Consider the following 19,711-nt stretch of genomic DNA (forward strand, 5'->3'; position numbering starts at 1 on the left):
GTTTGTTGATAAATACAAATTTAGGCACTAGTGGTAATTTTTATAAAACTAAAAATAAAAGAAACTACAAATAAAAAGAGAAAACAAAATATAAAAACAGAAAACAAAACTAACAAAGAACAAAAAAAAATTAGAAGAACCCCCCCCCCCACGCTGGGCCAACCGGCCGGCCCAGCCGGCCCTCCTCTCTGGCCTACAAGGCCACCCCCCCGAACCCTAACCCCCACCCGATCCCCACTCTCCCCCACTCGTCCCACCCCCGCGCGTCTCCCTCGCCCCTCCCCGATCTGGATCGGGGGAGACGGCGCCTCGACCCCGCCGCCTCATCCCTGCGCCCCGTCACCGGCCGGCGCCGCCCGTCTCCGCCGGCGCCTCCTCATCGCCTCCCCACACCGCCTCCTCAACCCGCCCCCCCCCTCGACCGGCCTCCTGGCGCCTCTGCTTCCTCCCGGCACCGCCCCACCATCACCGCCTCGACCCCGACCTCGTCGCCCGAAGCCGTCCCGGACGCCGCCGGACTTCGCCGTCGCGCAGCACGTCGTCCCCGTCCTCCTCCTCGTCACCCGCTGCCTAGCCCCTACACCGTACGGTGAGGCCCTCGGCCTCCTCTTCTCCTCTCCGCTGCTCGCTGATGCCTGCGACCACCGCACCGAACGGATCCGGCCGCACTCACCCTCGCCCGTGGCCGCATCTCGCACCTCGTTCCCGACCGGCCAGTGCGTGTCCATGGTCCCGCGATCGCCTGCTCGCTGTAGCTCGTCGCCCGCCCCTGCTCCTCTATCCGCCGCGGCCCGCTGCTGCTTCGTCGCGTCTGCCGTTCCCCGCACGGGCCACAGCCCCTGCTGCCCGGCCCCGCCGCTCGCCGGAGCTGGCCGCCCCTTTCCCCCCTACCTCGCCAGATTCTGGCGCCCCGCCTCGCCCCTGGTGGCCTCGCGTGCGGGTGTCCCTGCGCCCGCACCGCCCGATCGGGCGCACCCGATCCGCTAAGGCCCAGTGGCCCTATGACAACGGGGGCCCACCCCCAAAACGTTTTAATTAAAAAAAGAAAAAATAATAATAAATAAAATAATAATAATAATAATTAATTAGTTAATTAATTAAGGAATTAATAAGTTAATTAATTATAATTAGATTAACCTAATCACTAATTAACCTAATTAACTGTTAGTTAATTAAAACAGAGTATGACGAACGGGACCCACCTGTCAGGTTGACCAAGTCAACTACTGACGTCATGATGACGTCAGCAGACACTATTCTGGATAATGTTGATTAAATTAAATAAATAAATCCTAAAAATGATTTAAATCTTTTAAAATTAATGTAAAATAAACCGTAGCTCGGATGGAAAAACTTTGTACATGAAAGTTGCTCAGAACGACGAGACGAATTCGGATACGCAGCCCGTTCGTCCGTCACGCGTCCCTAGCATAGTGAACCTGCAACATTTCACCTCCGCTTCATCTGTCCGAAAACGCGAAACACCGGGGATACTTTCCCGGATGTTATCCCCCTTCACCGGTATCACCTAATACTGCGTTAGGGCACCTCTAACGTCGTTACTTGTCATGTCATGCATCACTATGCATATGCTTGCTTATATATTTATTGTTTCTCCCCCCTCTTCTCTCGATAGACACCGAGACCGACGCCGCTGCTACCCAGTACGACTACGGAGTTGACGACCCCTCTCTCTTGCCAGAGCAACCAGGCAAGCCCCCCCCCCCTTTTGATCACCAGATATCGCCTACTCTTCTCTATACTGCTTGCATTAGAGTAGCGTAGCATGTTACTGCTTCCCGATAACCATATACTGATGCATAGCCTGTCCTTGCTACTACTGTTGTTACCTTTACCTGCAATCCTAATGCTTAGTATAGGATGCTAGTATTTCCATCTGTGGCCCTACATTCTTGTCCGTCTGCCTTGCTATACTATCGCGCCGTGATCACTCGGAAGTTGATCACGGGTATATACTATATACTTTATACATGATACATGTGGTGACTAAAGACGGGTCGGCTTGAGGAGCACCCGCGAGTGGAGTTTTGAGGCGGAGCGGCAGGGCAGGTTCCGACCACCTAGGAGAGAGGTGGGCCTGGCCCTGGTCGGCGTTCGCGGATACTTAACACGCTTAACGAGATCTGGGTATTTGATCTGAGTCTGGCCATTTGGTCTATACGCACTAACCATCTACGCGGGAGTAGTTATGGGTATCCCGGCGTCGTGGTATCAGCCGAAGCCTTCGTGACGTCAGCGACTGAGTGGCGCGCGCCGGATTGGACTGGAAGGCCACTAGGCTAGGTCTGCTTTCGGCCGCGTTCGCAACGTGCAGGTGTGCTAAGGGCGATGGGCCCAGACCCCTGGGCGCTTAGGTTTAGACCGGCGTGCTGACCTCTCTGTTGGTCTAGGTGGGGCTGCGACGTGTTGATCTTCCGAGGCCGGGCATGACCCAGGAAAGTGTGTCCGGCCAAATGGGATCAAGCGTGTTGGGGTATGTGGTGCACCCCTCCAGGGAAGTTAATCTATTCGAATAGCCGTGATCTTCGGTAACAGGACGATTTGGAGTTGTACCTTGACCTTATGACAACTAGAACCGGATACTTAATAAAACACACCCTTCCAAGTACCAGATGCAACTGGTGATCGCTCTCTCACAGGGCGACGAGGGGAGGATCATCGGTTAGGATTATGCTATGCGATGCTACTTGGAGGACTTCAGTCTATTCTCTTCTGCATGCTGCAAGACGGAGGCTGCCAGAAGCGTAGTCTTCGAAAGGACTAGCTATCCCCCTATTATTCCGGCTTTCTGCAGTTCAGTCCACATATGATAGCCTTATTCCATCTGATACCAATGCATACATATGTAGTGTAGCTCCTTGCTTGCGAGTACTTTGGATGAGTACTCACGGTTTCTTTCTCCTTCTTTTCCCTCTATCCCTTCTACCTGGTTGTCGCAACCAGATGTTGGAGCCCAGGAGCCAGACGCCAGCTTCGACGACGACTCCTACTACACCGGAGGTGCCTACTACTACGTGATGCCCGCTGACGACGACCAGGAGTAGTTAGGAGGATCCCAGGCAGGAGGCCTGCGCCTCTTTCGATCTGTATCCCAGTTTGTGCTAGCCTTCTTAAGGCAAACTTGATTAACTTATGTCTGTCCTCAGATATTGTTGCTTTCGCTGACTCGTCTATGATCGAGCTTTTGTATTCGAGCCCTCGAGGCCCCTGGCTTGTAATATGATGCTTGTATGACTTATTTTATTTGTAGAGTTGTGTTGTGATATCTTCCCGTGAGTCCCTGATCTTGATCGTACACGTTTGCGTGTATGATTAGTGTACGATTAAATCGGGGGCGTCACAGCCGGCCGGCCTCCCCCCTTGCTCCTTTATATACAGTGGCAGGGGGCACCTCTACACACACAAGTTGATCAGTTGATCTCTCCCAGCCGTGTGCGGTGCCCCCTCCACCATATTCCACCTCGGTTATATCATAGCAGTGCTTAGGCGAAGCCCTGCGTCGGTAGCAACATCATCACCGTCACCACGCCGTCGTGCTGACAGAACTCTCCCGCGGAGCTCTGCTGGATCGGAGTTCGTGGGACGTCATCGAGCTAAACGTGTGCTGAACTCGGAGGTGCCATGCGTTCGGTAATTGGATCGGTCGGATCGTGAAGACGTACGACTACATCAACCGCGTTGTGCTAACGCTTCCGCTTTCGGTCTACAAGGGTACGTGGACAACACTCTCCCCTCTCATTGTTATGCATCACCATGATCTTGCGTGTGCGTAGGAAATTTTTTGAAATTACTACGTTCCCCAACAGTGGCATCCGAGCCTAGGTTTTATGCGTTGATGTTATATGCACGAGTAGAACACAAGTGAGTTGTAACGCCCTCGATGCGGCTATAGCTCCCACGTGTCGAGGCACGACTTAGAGACATAACCGCATTGAAAGCAATGTCGCAAGTTAGGCAATCATCACAACATCCCATGTAACATATAGAATGAAAGGGGAAAACATAGTTGGCTTACACTCGCCACGTCACATCAGAGTACATAAATAACATACATCAACCAACACTCATGGCCCGACTACGGCGCCAAAATAGAAAATAACCCAACATGCGACACGGTCCCGATCAAACCCCAACTAGGCACCACTACTGATCATCAGGAAAAGACACGTAGTAACGCTGAGAGTCCTCGTCGAACTCCCACTTGAGCTCATAATCGTCACCTGGAGCGGAATCACCTGGACCTGCATCTGGTATAGTAGGAATCTGTGAGCCACAGGGACTCAGCAATCTCGCACCCTCGCGGTCAAGACTATTTAAGCTTATAGGAAGAATAGGCAAATATATGTGGAGCTGCAGTAAGCGACTAGCATATATGGTGGCTAACTTATTCGCAAAAGAGAGCGAGAAGAGGAGGCAAAGCGCGAGCGAGAATCTAGAAGAACAACCTGCGCAAGCATAACTCCAACACCGTGTCCACTTCCCGGACTCCGCCGAGAAGGGGCCATCACGGTAACACACTCAGTTGATACATTTTAATTAATTAAGATTCAAGTTATCTACAACCGGACATTAACAAATTCCCATCTGCCCATAACCGCGGGCACGGCTTTCGGAAGTTCAATCCCTGCAGGGGAGTCCCAACTTAGCCCATGACAAGCTCTCACGGTCAACGAAGGAATAGACCTCCTCGCAAGACGATCCGATCAGACTCGGTATCTCGGTAACTCAAGACACTTCGACAGGTTAAAACAAGACCAGCAACACCGCACGAATGTGCCGACAAATCCCGATAGGAGCTGCACATATCTCTTTCTCAGGGCACACTCAGATAAGCAATCCGTACAACTAAAACCATCCCTCGAGTTTCCCCGAGGTGGCGCTGCAACGGGCTCTAGTTTGGACCAACACTCAGAGGAGCACTGGCCCGGGGGGGTTAAAATAAGATGACCCTTGGGTCTGCAGAACCCAAGGGAAAGAAAAGGCTAGGTGGAAAATGGTAAGACCAATGTTGGGCATTGCTGGAAAAGCTTTAATCAAGGCGAACTATCAAGGGGTTCCCATTATAACCCAACCGCGTAAGGAACGCTAAATCCGGGAACATAACACCGATATGACGGAAACTAGGGCGGCAAGAGTGGAACAAAACACTAGGCGAGAGGCCGAGCCTTCCACCATTTACCAAGTATATAGATGCATTAAGATAACATAGCAATATAATGATAACCCAACAAGTAAATAAATGTTCCAACAAGGAACGGCCTCCAATCTTCACCTGCAACTAGCAACGCTATAAGAGGGGGGCTGAGCAAAGCGGTAACATAGCCAATCAACGGTTTGCTAGGACAAGGTGGGTTAGAGGTTTGACATGGCAATTGGGAGGCTGACAAGCAAATGGTAGGCATCGTAGCATTGACATAGCAAAGAGCGAGCAAACTAGCATAGCAAAGATAGTAGTGATTTCGAGGGTATGATCATCTTGCCTGCACAGTTGTCAGAGTTGACTGGATCCTCAAAAGAAAACTCAACGGGCTCCTCGTTAGCGAACTCGTCTCCCGGCTCTACCCAATCAAGACAAACAAGCAGCAAGGATACAATCAACCACGTGCAAGAACAAGCAATATGATGAAATGATGATATGCTATGCGGGATGCAAAATGCAAGATATGACAGGAAATGCATGAACCTGGCCTCAACATGGAATTCCAAGGGTGCCACTGGAAAGATGAGATGAAATCACTTGAAAACGATATAAAGAACGCCGGAATCGGAGTTACGGTTTGGAAATGGCAAGCGATTTAAGAATGACACCGGTCTGCGATTTACAGCAAGTAGGCATCTAAATGCAACGAAATGAACATGCTACATCCACCAAACATGACAACAAAATACATGGCAGGGATGCACACAAGATGCTTAACAAAAGACTAGCACTGAGCTATGGCCAATTCATCCATTATGAGGTCCAAACAAGCATGGCAAAAACGCAAATGCAAAACAGATTTCAGACTTAGTGAAATTAACACTTGTCTGAAATTTCAGATCATATAGCCCTCTTCGGAGCAACAAAACAACATGCTACAGGGCCTGAACATGACAAAGAAAGACATGGAATGGAGCTACTCAACAAGCTTAACAAAAGTCCCTTAGTGACCTTGAGCCAAAAGGGATCACAAAATATACTAACAAGCACACGAACATAGCAAACACATAATCAGTTTTCAGACTTAGTGAAAACTGGGACATGCTGAAATATAACTCACGAAGGCATGTTAACGAGCTCGATGCACTCACCACGGTGCAAGTCATGGCAAGGCAAGCATACATCCATTAAGAAGACACAAAAAACAAGCTATACATGGCAAGAACTATGGCATAGCATGCACGGATCAACTACAATAACATCGGCAAAATCACAAACAAGTTGACGATCTGCCCAGATTCACAACGAAGCAAAAGTAGAGCTCGATTGACTCAAGCTAGGTTGCTCCATAATTGCAAGTAAAGACATGGATGGACATAGCATAAAAATATTAACAAAACTCCTTTACTGATCATCCTCAAAAGAGGCACGGATCACTAGGAAACAATAAGAACATATGGCATCATGAACTAAATAATCCCAGACTTAGTGAAAACTACTAAGTCCCTGAAAACAGATTTACCGGGTGACTCACTTTGCAAGCTTGCACAAGTCACCACACACATCCTAAAAATGCATGGGTTGCACCTCTTGAAATATAACAAAATCCTTAACAAAACATATGAAGGAGTCACAGGCATAGCATGCACACAATAATCAAGGCAAAAATGACAAAAGTCTAAGATGAACTAGCAGATCTGACTATTAACTCACGAAGCCTCCTTCTAACAGCATTTCGGGCATCAAGATGAACTCAAATGAAAATGATGCAATGGAATGAAATGATGTACTCATCGAGACGAACATTTTGATATGCTATATGCCCAAAACGGAGCTACGGATGCGGAGATATCACAGGTCAAAGTAGGCAAAAAATACTGGGAGGAGAGGGAAAAGTCAACCCGAGATTAGGGTTTTTTTCAGATCTGAGATCCAGATCGGCCCGGGGCACTGTTCATGCGCGCGTCTCCCGAGGATGGCCGGCGCCGGAGCCGGTGGAGCTCGCCGGCGAACGAGGACGGCGGGGTGGCCGCGGACGCGGCGGCCGGAGCGGCGGGCGCCGGTGGTCAGGGCGGCGCGCGCCGGCGACTGGAGCGGTGGACGACGGTGGCGGGGCGGCGTCCGGTCGGCGAAGTCGGCGGTGAAGGTGGCGAGGTGCGGCGCCGGTTGCGGGGAAGAAGAGGCGGGCGGCGGCGCTCTGGATCTGGGCCTCGGGGGCCGGGAACGGGCCGGGCGGGCCTCCGAGGCGGCGGCGGCGGCGGTTGCCACTTGGCAGCGCGGGAGAGGAAGCGGGCGGCGGCGGACATTGTCCGGCGCGGGCCGGACACGTCCGGTGCGGCGGAGATTTTTTTTTAGGGTTGGACGGGGAGAGAATCCGAGATTTGGAATGGGGGTATATATAGGCATAGAGGGAGCTAGGAGAGTCCAAATGAGGTGCGGTTTTCGGCCACACGATCGTGATCGAACGCTCTAGGACATGGAGCAGATTTTGGTGGGTTTTGGGACAAATTGGAGGGGTGTTGGGCTGCAGCACACACGAGGCCTTTTCGGTCCCTCGGTTAACCGTTGGAGTATCAAACGAAGTCCAAATGATACGAAACTTGACAGGCGGTCTACCGGTAGTAAACCAAGGCCGCTTGGCAAGTCTCGGTCCAATCCGGAAATGTTTAATCCCCACACACGAAAGAAAACTAGAAATGACCATCGGAGGAGAACGAAGCGCCGGAATGCAAAATGGACAACGGGGAAAATGCTCGAATGCATGAGACGAACACGTATGCAAATGCAATGCACATGATGACATGATATGAGATGCATGACAAAGACAACAACACACGGAGACAAAGACCCGGACCCGAGGAAATAAATATAACTTAACGCCGGAAACGGCAAGAGTTGGAGTACAAATAGGGAAAGTTACATCCGAGGTGTTACATGAGTTGTGGGCGATATAAGTCATACTGCTTACCAACCTGTCATACTTTGGTTCGGCGGTATTGTTGGATGAAGTGGCCCGGACCGACATTACGCGTACGCTTACGCGAGACTGGTTCTACCGACGTGCTTTGCACACAGGTAGCTGGCGGGTTTTAGTTTCTCCAACTCTAGTTGAACCAAGTGTGGCTACGCCCGGTCCTTGCGAAGATTAAAACAGCATCAACTTGACAAACTATCTTTGTGGTTTTGATGCGTAGGTAAGAACGATTCTTGCTAAGCCCATAGCAGCCACGTAAAACTTGCAACAACAAAGTAGAGGACGTCTAACTTATTTTTGCAGGGCATGTTGTGATGTGATATGGTCAAGACATGATGCTAAATTTTATTGTATGAGATGATCATGTTTTGTAACCGAGTTATCGGCAACTGGCAGGAGCCATATGGTTGTCGCTTTATTGTATGCAATGCAATCGCCCTGTAATGCTTTACTTTATCACTAAGCGGTAGCGATAGTCGTGGAAGCATAAGATTGGCGAGACGACAACGATGCTACGATGGAAATCAAGGTGTCGTGCCAGTGACGATGGTGGTCATGAAGGTGCTTCGGAGATGGAGATCACAAGCACAAGATGATGATGGCCATATCATATCACTTATATTGATTGCATGTGATGTTTATCTTTTACGCATCTTATCTTGCTTTGATTGACGGTAGAATTATAAGATGATCTCTCACTAAATTTCAAGATAAAAGTGTTCTCCCTGAGTATGCACCGTTGCCAAAGTTCGTCGTGCCCACACACCACGTGATGATCGGGTGTGATAAGCTCTACGTCCATCTACAACAGGTGCAAGCAGTTTTTGCACACGCAGAATACTCAGGTTAAACTTGACGAGCCTAGCATATGCAGATATGGCCTCGGAACACTGAGACCGAAAGGTCGAGCGTGAATCATATAGTAGATATGATCAAAATAGTGATGTTCACCATTGAAAGCTACTCCATTTCACGTGATGATCGGTTATGGTTTAGTTGATTTGGATCACGTGATCACTTAGATGATTAGAGGGATGTCTATCTAAGTGGGAGTTCTTAAGTAATATGATTAATTGAACTTTAATTTATCATGAACTTAGTCCTGGCAGTATTAGCATATCTATGTTGTAGATCAATAGCTCGCGATGTTGCTCCCCGTTTAATTTTTATATGTTCCTAAAGAAAACTAAGTTGAAAGATGTTAGTAGCAATGATGCGGATTGGATCCATGATCTGAGGTTTATCCTCATTGCTGCACAAAAGAATTATGTCCTTGATGCACCGCTAGGTGACAGACCTATTGCAGGAGCAGATACAGACGTTATGAACGTTTGGCTAGCTCAATATGATGACTACTTGATAGTTTAGTACACCATGCTTAACAGCTTAGAATCGGGACTTCAAAGACGTTTTCAACGTCATGGACCATATGAGATGTTCCAGGAGTTGAAGTTAATATTTCAAGTAAATACTCGAGTTGAGAGATATGAAGTCTCCAACAAGTTCTATAGCTAAAAGATGGAGGAGAATAGCTCAAGCAGTGAGCATGTGCTTAGAATGTCTGGGTACTACAATTGCTTCAATCAAGTGGGAGTTAATATTCCAGATAAGAGAGTAATTGACAAAGTTCTCTAGTCACTATCACCGAGTTACTAGAACTTAGTGATGAACTATAATATGCAAGGGATGACAAAAGTAATTCCCAAGCTCTTCATGATGCTGAAATCGATGAAGGTAGAAATCAAGAAAAGCATCAAGTGTTGATGGTTGACAAAGACCACTAGTTTCAAAAAGGGCAAAGGGAAGAAAGGGAACTTCAAGAAGAACGGCAAGCAAGTTGCTGCTCAAGTGAAGAAGCCCAAGTCTAGACCTAAGCCTGAGACTGAGTGCTTCTACTGCAAAGGGACTGGTCACTAGAAGCGGAACTGCCCCAAGTATTTAGCGGATAAGAAGGATGGCGAGGTGAACAAAGGTATATTGGATATACATGTTATTGATGTGTACTTAACTAGTGTTTATAGCAACCCCTCGGTATTTGATACTAGTTCAGTTGCTAAGAGTAGTAACTCGAAACGGGAGTTGCAGAATGAACAGAGACTAGTTAAGGGGGAAGTGACGATGTGTATTGGAAGTGGTTCCAAGATTGATATGATCATCATCGCATAATCCCTATACTTTCGGGATTAGTGTTAAACCTAAATAAGTTACGTTGGATAGGGAGTGTGCGATGATGATCATATCAATCTTGGAACCACTTCCAACACACATCGTCACTTCACCCTTAACTAGTCTCTATTTATTCTGCAACTCCCGTTTCGAGTTACTAATCTTAGCAACTGAACTAGTATCAAATACTGAGGGGTTGCTATAAACACTAGTAAAGTACACATCAATAAGATGTATATCAAATATACTTATGTTCACTTTGCCATCCTTCTCATCCGCCAATCACTTGGGGTAGTTCCGCTTCTAGTGACCAGTCCCTTTGCAGTAGAAGCACTTAGTCTCAGGCTTAGGACCAGACTTGGGCTTCTTCACTTGAGCAGCAACTTGCTTGCCATTCTTCTTGAAGTTCCCCTTGTTCCCTTTGCCCTTTTCTTGAAACTAGTGGTCTTGTTAACCATCAACACTTGATGTTTTTCTTGATTTCTACCTTCGTCGATTTCAGCATCACGAAGAGCTTGGGAATTACTTTTGTCATCCCTTGCATATTATAGTTCATCACAAAGTTCTACTAACTTGGTGATGGTGACTAGAGAATTCTGTCAATCACTATTTTATCTGGAAGATTAACTCCAACTTGATTCAAGCGATTGCAGTACCCAGACAATCTGAGCACATGCTCACTAGTTGAGCGATTCTCCTCCATCTTTTAGCTATAGAACTTGTTGGAGACTTCATATCTCTCAACTCGGGTATTTGCTTGAAATATTAACTTCAACTCCTGGAACATCTCATATGGTCCATGACGTTCAAAACGTCTTTGAAGTCCCGATTCTAAGCTGTTAAGCATGGTGCACTAAACTATCAAGTAGTCATCATATTGAGCTAGCCAAACGTTCATAACGTCTGCATCTGCTCCTGCAATAGGCCCGTCACCTAGCGGTGCATCAAGGACATAATTCTTCTGTGCAGCAATGAGGATAAACCTCAGATCACGGATCCAATCCGCATCATTGCTACTAACCTCTTTCAACACAATTTTCTCTAGGAACATATCAAAATAAACATATGAAAGCAATAATGCGAGCTATTGATCCACAACATAGATATGCTAATACTACCAGGACTAAGTTCATGATAAATTAAATTTCAATTAATCATATTACTTAAGAACTCCCACTTAGATAGACATCCCTCTAATCTTCTAAGTGATCACGTGATCCAAATCAACTAAACCATAACCGATCATCACGTGAAATGGATTAGTCTTCAATGGTGAACATCATTATGTTGATCATATCTACTATATGATTCACGCTCGACCTTTCGGTCTCCGTGTTCCGAGGCCATATCTGCATATGCTAGGCTCGTCAAGTATAACCCAAGTATTCTGCGTGTGCAAAACTGGCTTGCACCCGTTGTAGATGGACGTAGAGCTTATCACACCCGATCATCACGTGGTGTCTGGGCACGACGAACTTTGGCAATGGTGCATACTCAGGGAGAACACTTCTTGATAATTAGTGAGAGATCATCTTATAATGCTACCGTCAAACAAAGCAAGATAAGATGCATAAAAAAGATAAACATCACATGCAATCAATATAAGTGATATGATATGGTCATCATCTTCTTGTGCCTATGATCTCCATCTCCGAAGCACCGTCATGATCACCATCGTCACCGGCGCGACACCTTGATCTCCATCGTAGCATCGTTGTCGTCTCGCCAATCTTATGCTTCTACGACTATCGCTACCATTTAGTGATAAAGTAAAGCATTACATCGCGATCTCATTGCATACAATAAAGCGACAACCATATGGCTCCTGCCAGTTGCCGATAAGTCGGTTACAAAACATGATCATCTCATACAATAAAATTCAGCATCATGCCTTGACCATATCACATCACAACATGCCCTGCAAAAACAAGTTAGACGTCCTCTACTTTGTTGTTGCAAGTTTTACGTGGCTGCTACGGGCTTAAGCAAGAACCAATCTCACCTACGCATCAAAACCACAACGATAGTTTGTCAATTTGACTCCGTTTTAACCTTCGCAAGGACCGGGCGTAGCCATGCTCGGTTCAACTAAAGTTGGAGAGACAGTCGCCCGCAAGCCACCTATGTGCAAAGCACGTCGGGGGAACCGGTCTTGCGTAAGCGTACGCGTAATGTTGGTCCGGGTCGTCTCGTCCAACAATACTGTTGAACCAAAGTATGACATGCTGGTAGGCAGTATGACTTATATCTCCCACAACTCACTTGTGTTCTACTCGTGCATATAACATCAAACCATAAAACCTAGGCTCTGATACCACTGTAGGGTTTCGTAGTAATTTCAAAAAATTTCCTACGCACACACAAGATCATGGTGATGCATAGCAACGAGAGGGGAGAGTGTTGTCTACGTACCCACGCAGACCGACTACGGAAGCGTTGACACAACGTAGAGGAAGTAGTCGTACGTCTTCTCGATCCGACCGATCCAAGCACCGTTACTCTGGCACCTCCGAGTTCTTAGCACACGTACAGCTCGATGACGACCCCCGGGCTCCGATCCAGCAAAGCGTCGGGGAGGAGTTCCGTCAGCACGACGGCGTGGTGACGATCTTGATGTTCTACCGACGCAGGGCTTCGCCTAAACACTGCTACAATATTATCGAGGTGGAATATGGTGGCATGGGGCACCGCACACGGCTAAGGAACGATCTCAATGATCAACTTGTGTGTCTAGGGGTGCTCCCTGCCTCCGTATATAAAGAAGCCAAGGGGAGGGGGCCGGCCGGACAAGGAGGGCGCGCCAAGGGAGTCCTACTCCCTTTGGGAGTAGGATTCCTTCCCCCAATCCTAGTTGGAGTAGGATTCGCTGAGGGGGAAAGAGAGAGAGGGGTGCTGGCCACCTCTCCTTGTCCTAATAGGACTAGGGGAGGGGGGAGGCGTGCGGCCCATCTTGGGCTGCCCCTTCTCCTTTCCACTAAAGCCCATTAAGGCCCATACAGCTCCCGGGGGGTTCCGGTAACCTCCCGGTACTCCGGTAAAATACCGATTTCACCCGGAACACTTCCGATATCCAAACATAGGCTTCCAATATTTCAATCTTTATGTCTCGACCATTTCGAGACTCCTCGTCATTTCCGTGATCACATCTGGGACTCCGAACTAACTTCGGTACATCAAAATGCATAAACTCATAATAACTGTCATCGTAACGTTAAGCGTGCGGACCCTACGGTTCGAGAATAATGCAGACATGACTGAGACACATCTCCGGTCAATAACCAATAGCGGGATCTGGATGCCCATATTGGCTCCTACATATTCTACGAAGATCTTTATCGGTCAGACCGCATAACAACATACGTTGTTCCCTTTGTCATCGGTATGTTACTTGCCCGAGATTCGATCGTCGGTATCCAATACCTAGTTCAATCTCGTTACCGGCAAGTCTCTTTACTCGTTCTGTAATACATCATCCCGCAACTAACTCATTAGTTGCAATGCTTGCAAGGCTTAAGTGATGTGCATTACCGAGAGGGCCCAGAGATACTTCTCCGACAATCGGAGTGACAAATCCTAATCTCGAAATACGCCAACCCAACATGTACCTTTGGAGACACCTGTAGAGCTCCTTTATAATCACCCAGTTACGTTGTGACGTTTGGTAGCACACAAAGTGTTCCTCCGGCAAACGGGAGTTGCATAATCTCATAGTCATAGGAACATGTATAAGTCATGAAGAAAGCAATAGCAACATACTAAACGATCGGGTGCTAAGCTAATGGAATGGGTCATGTCAATCAGATCATTCATCTAATGATGTGATCCCGTTAATCAAATAACAACTCTTTTGTCCATGGTTAGGAAACATAACCATCTTTGATTAACAAGCTAGTCAAGTAGAGGCATACTAGTGACACTCTGTTTGTCTATGTATTCACACATGTATTATGTTTCCGGTTAATACAATTCTAGCATGAATAATAAACATTTATCATGATATAAGGAAATAAATAATAACTTTATTATTGCCTCTAGGGCATATTTCCTTCAGTCTCCCACTTGCACTAGAGTCAATAATCTAGATCACATCACCATGTGATTAACATCGATAGTTCACATCATCATGTGATTAACACCCATAGTTCACATCGCCATGTGACCAACACCCAAAGGGTTTACTAGATTCAGTAATCTAGTTCACATCGCTATGTGATTAACACCCAAAGAGTACTAAGGTGTGATCATGTTTTGCTTGTGAGAGAATCTTAGTCAACGGGTCTGCCATATTCAGATCCACATGTATTTTACAAATTTCTATGTTAACAATGCTCTGCATGGAGCTACTCTAGCTAATTGCTCCCACTTTCAATATGTATCTAGACCGAGACTTAGAGTCATCTAGATTAGTGTCAAAACTTGCATCGGCGTAACCCTTTACGACGAACCTTTTTGTCACGTCCATAATCGAGAAACATATCCTTATTTCACTAAGGATAATTCTGACCGCTGTCCAGTGATCTACTCCTAGATCACTATTGTACTCCCTTGCCAAATCAGTGCAGGGTATACAATAGATCTGGTATACAGCATGACATACTTTATAGAACCTATGGCCAAGGCATAGGGAATGACTTTCATTCTCTTTCTATCTTCTGCCGTGGTCAGGCTTTGAGTCTTACTCAACTTCACACCTTGTAATACAGGCAAGAACTCTTTCTTTGACTGCTCCATTTTGAACTACTTCAAAATCTTGTCAAGGTATGTACTCATTGAAAAAACTTATCAAGCGTCTTGATCTATCTCTATAGATCTTGGAGCTCAATATGTAAGCAGCTTCACCGAAGTCTTTCTTTGAAAAAACTCCTTTCAAACACTCCTTTATGCTTTACAGAATAATTCTACATTATTTCCGATCAACAATATGTCATTCACATATACTTATCAGAAATGCTGTAGTGCTCCCACTCACTTTCTTGTAAATACAGGCTTCACCGCAAGTCTGTATAAAACTATATGCTTTGATCAACTCATCAAAGCGTATATTCCAACTCCGAGATGCTTGCACCAGTCCACAGATGGATCGCTGGAGCTTGCACATTTTGTTAGCACCTTTCGGATTGACAAAACCTTCTAGTTGCATCATATACAACTCTTCTTTAATAAATCCATTAAGGAATGCAGTTTTTGTTTATCCATTTGCCAGATTTCATAAAATGCGGCAATTACTAACATGATTCGGACAGACTCAAGCATAGATACGAGTGAGAAGCTCTCATCGTAGTCAACACCTTGAACTTGTCGAAAACCTTTTGCGACAATTCTAGCTTTGTAGATAGTAACACTACTATCAGCGTCCGTCTTCCTCTTGAAGATCCATTTATTCTCAATTGCTTGCCGATCATCGGGCAAGTCAACCAAAGTCCAAACTTTGTTCTCATACATGGATCATATCTCAGATTTCATGGCCTCTAACCATTTCGCGGAATCTGGGCTCATCATCGCTTCCTCATAGTTCGTAGGTTCGTCATGGTCAAGTAACATGACCTCCAGAACAGGATTACCGTACCACTCTGGTGCGGATCTCACTCTGGTTTACCTACGAGATTCGGTAGTAACTTGATCTGAAGTTACATGATCATCATCATTAGCTTCCTCACTAATTGGTGTAGTAGTCACAAGAATAGATTTTTGTGATGAACTACTTTCCAATAAGGGAGAAGGTACAATTACCTTATCAAGTTTTCTACTTTCTTCCCACTCACTTCTTTCGAGAGAAACTCCTTCTCTAGAAAGTTTCCGAATTTAGCAACAAAAGTCTTGCCTTCGGATCTGTGATAGAAGGTGTATCCAATAGTTTCCTTTGGATATCCTATGAAGACACATTTCTCCGATTTGGGTTTGAGCTTATCAGGTTGAAACTTTTTCACATAAGCATTGCAACCTCAAACTTTAAGAAACGACAGCTTAGGTTTCTTGCCCTAGGGGTGGGGACGCCCCACTTGGCTTGGGGGGCAAGTCCCCCCCCCCTTGGCCGCCGCCCCCCTTGGAGATCCCATCTCCTAGGACCGGCGCCCCCCCTAGGGTCCCTATATATAGTGGGGGGAGGGCAGCCGCACCAAGTCTCTGGCGCCTCCCTCTCCCCACATAACACCTCTCTCTCTCTCTCGTTGGAGCTTGGCGAAGCCCTACCGAGATCACCATTGCTTCCACCACCACGCCGTCGTGCTGCTGGATCTCCATCAACCTCTCCTTCCCCTTGCTGGATCAAGAAGGAGGAGACGTCTTCCCAACCGTATGTGTGTTGAACGCGCAGGTGTCGTCCGTTCGGCGCTAGGTCATCGGTGATTTGGATCACGACGAGTACGACTCCATCAACCCCGTTATCTTGAACGCTTCCGCTCGCGATCTATAAGGGTATGTAGATGCACTCCCCTCTCCCTCGTTGCTAGATGACTCCATAGATTGATCTTGGTGATGCGTAGAAAATTTTAAAATTCTGCTACGTTCCCCAACAGTGGTATCAGAGCTAGGTCTATGCGTAGTTTCTATGCATGAGTAGAACACAAGTTGTTGTGGGCATTGATTTTGTCAATTTACTTGCCGTTACTAGTCTTATATTGATTTGGCGGCATCGTGGGATGAAGCGGCCCGGACCGACCTTACACGTACGCTTACGTGAGACTGGTTCCACCGACTGACATGCACTACTTGCATAAGGTGGCTAGCGGGTGTCTGTCTCTCCCACTTTAGTCGGATTGGATTCGATGAAAAGGGTCCTTATGAAGGGTAAATAGAAATTGGCATATCACGTTGTGGTTTTGGCGTAGGTAAGAAACGTTCTTACTAGAAACCTATAGCAGCCACGTAAAAACTTGCAACTACAATTAGAGGGCGTCTAACTTGTTTTTGCATCATGTGCCATGTGATGTGATATGGCCAAAAGGATGTGATGAATGATATATGTGATGTATGAGATTGATCATGTTCTTGTAATAGGAATCACGACTTGCATGTCGATGAGTATGACAACCGGTAGGAGCCATAGGAGTTGTCTTAATTTATTTATGACCTGCGTGTCAACATAAACGTCATGTAATTACTTTACTTTATTGCTAAACCGTTAGCCATAGTAGTAGAAGTAATAGATGATGAGATAACTTCATGAAGACACGATGATGGAGATCATGATGATGGAGATCATGGTGTCATGCCGGTGACGATGATGATCATGGCGCCCCGAAGATGGAGATCAAAAGGAGCAAATGATATTGGCCATATCATGTCACTATTTGATTGCATGTGATGTTTATCATGTTTTTTTGCTTCTTATTTGCTTAGAATGACGGTAGTAAATAAGATGATCCCTCGCAATAATTTCAAGAAAGTGTTCCCCCTAACTGTGCACCGTTGCTAAGGTCCGTTGTTCCGAAGCACCACGTGATGATCGGGTGTGATAGGCTCTAACGTTCGCATACAACGGGTGTAAGCCAGATTTACACACGCAATACACTTAGGTTGACTTGACAAGCCTAGCATGTACAGACATGGCCTCGGAACACGGAAGACCGAAAGGTCGAACATGAGTCATATAGAAGATACGATCAACATGAAGATGTTCACCGATGATGACTAGTCCGTCTCACGTGATGATCGGACACGGCCTAGTTGAATCGGATCATGTATCACTTAGATGACTAGAGGGATGTCTATCTGAGTGGGAGTTCATTAAATAATTTGATTAGATGAACTTAATTATCATGAACTTAGTCTAAAATCTTTGCAATATGTCTTGTAGATCAAATGGCCCACGCTAATGTTGCCCTCAACTTCAACGCGTTCCTAGAGAAAACCAAGTTGAAAGACGATGGCAACAACTACCCGGACTGGGTCCGTAACCTGAGGATTATCCTCATAGCTGCCAGGAAAGCATATGTCCTTGATGCACCGCTAGGTGAAGCACCTGTTTTCCCTGCAGAACAAGACGTTATGAACGCTTGGCAAACACGTAGTGATGATTACTCCCTAGTTCAGTGCGGCATGCTTTACAGCTTAGAACCGGGGCTCCAAAAGCGCTTTGAGCAACACGGAGCATATGCGATGTTCCAAGAGCTCAAAATGGTTTTCCAAGCTCACGCCCGGTCGAGAGATATGAAGTCTCCGACAAGTTCTACAGTTGTAAGATGGAGGAGAACAGTTCTGTTAGCGAGCACATACTCAAAATGTCTGGGCTGCATAACCGCTTGTCTCAGCTAGGAGTTAATCTCCCGGATGATGCGGTCGTTGACGGGAATCCTTCAGTCGCTCCCACCTAGCTACAAGAGCTTTGTGATGAACTTCAATATATAGGTGATGGAAAAAACCATTCCCGAGGTATATTCAATGCTGAAATCAGCGGAGGTAGAAATCAAAAAGGAACATCAAGTGTTGATGGTGAATAAAACCACTAGGTTCAAGAAAGGCAAGGGTAAAAAGAACTTCAAGAAGGACGGCAAGGGAGTTGCCGCGCCCGGTAAGCAAGCTGTCGGGAAGAAGTCAAAGAATGGACCCAAGCCTGAGATTGAGTGCTTTTATTGCAAGGGAAACGGTCACTGGAAGCGGAATTGCCCCAAGTACTTAGCGGAAAAGAAGGAAGGCAATACCAAAGGTGTATGTGATATACATGCTATTGATGTCTACCTTACCAGTGCTCGTAGTAGCTCCTGGGTATTTGATACCGGTGCAATTGCTCATATTTGTAACTCAAAACAGGAACTACGGAATAAACGGAGACTGGCGAAGGATGAGGTGACGATGCGCGTCGGGAATGGTTCCAAGGTCGATGTGATCGCCGTCGGCACGCTACCTCTGCATTTACCTACGAGATTAGTTTTAAACCTCAATAATTGTTATTTAGTACCAGCTTTGAGCATGAACATTGTATCTGGATCTCGTTTAATGCGAGATGGCTACTCATTTAAATCTGAGAATAATGGTTGTTCTATTTATATGAGAGACATGTTTTATGGTCATGCCCCGCTGGTCAATGGTTTATTCTTATTTAATCTCGAACATGATGTTACACACATTCATAGTGCGAATGCCAAAAGATGTAAGGTTGATAATGATAGTCCCACATACTTGTGGCACTGCCGCCTTGGTCACATTGGTGTCAAACGCATGAAGAAACTCCATGCAGATGGACTTTTGGAGTCTCTTGATTATGAATCATTTGACACGTGCGAACCATGCCTCATGGGTAAAATGACCAAGACTCCGTTCTCCGGAACAATGGAGCGAGCAACCAACTTATTGGAAATCATACATACTGATGTGTGCGGTCCAATGAGCGTTGAGGCTCGCGGTGGCTATCATTATGTCCTCGCCCTCACTGATGACTTAAGTAGATATGGGTATGTCTACTTAATGAAACA

This window comes from Triticum urartu, chromosome 3A (assembly GCF_056163025.1).
Source record: "Triticum urartu cultivar PI428250 chromosome 3A, HENAU_Tu73, whole genome shotgun sequence".
Lineage (NCBI taxonomy): Eukaryota > Viridiplantae > Streptophyta > Magnoliopsida > Poales > Poaceae > Triticum > Triticum urartu.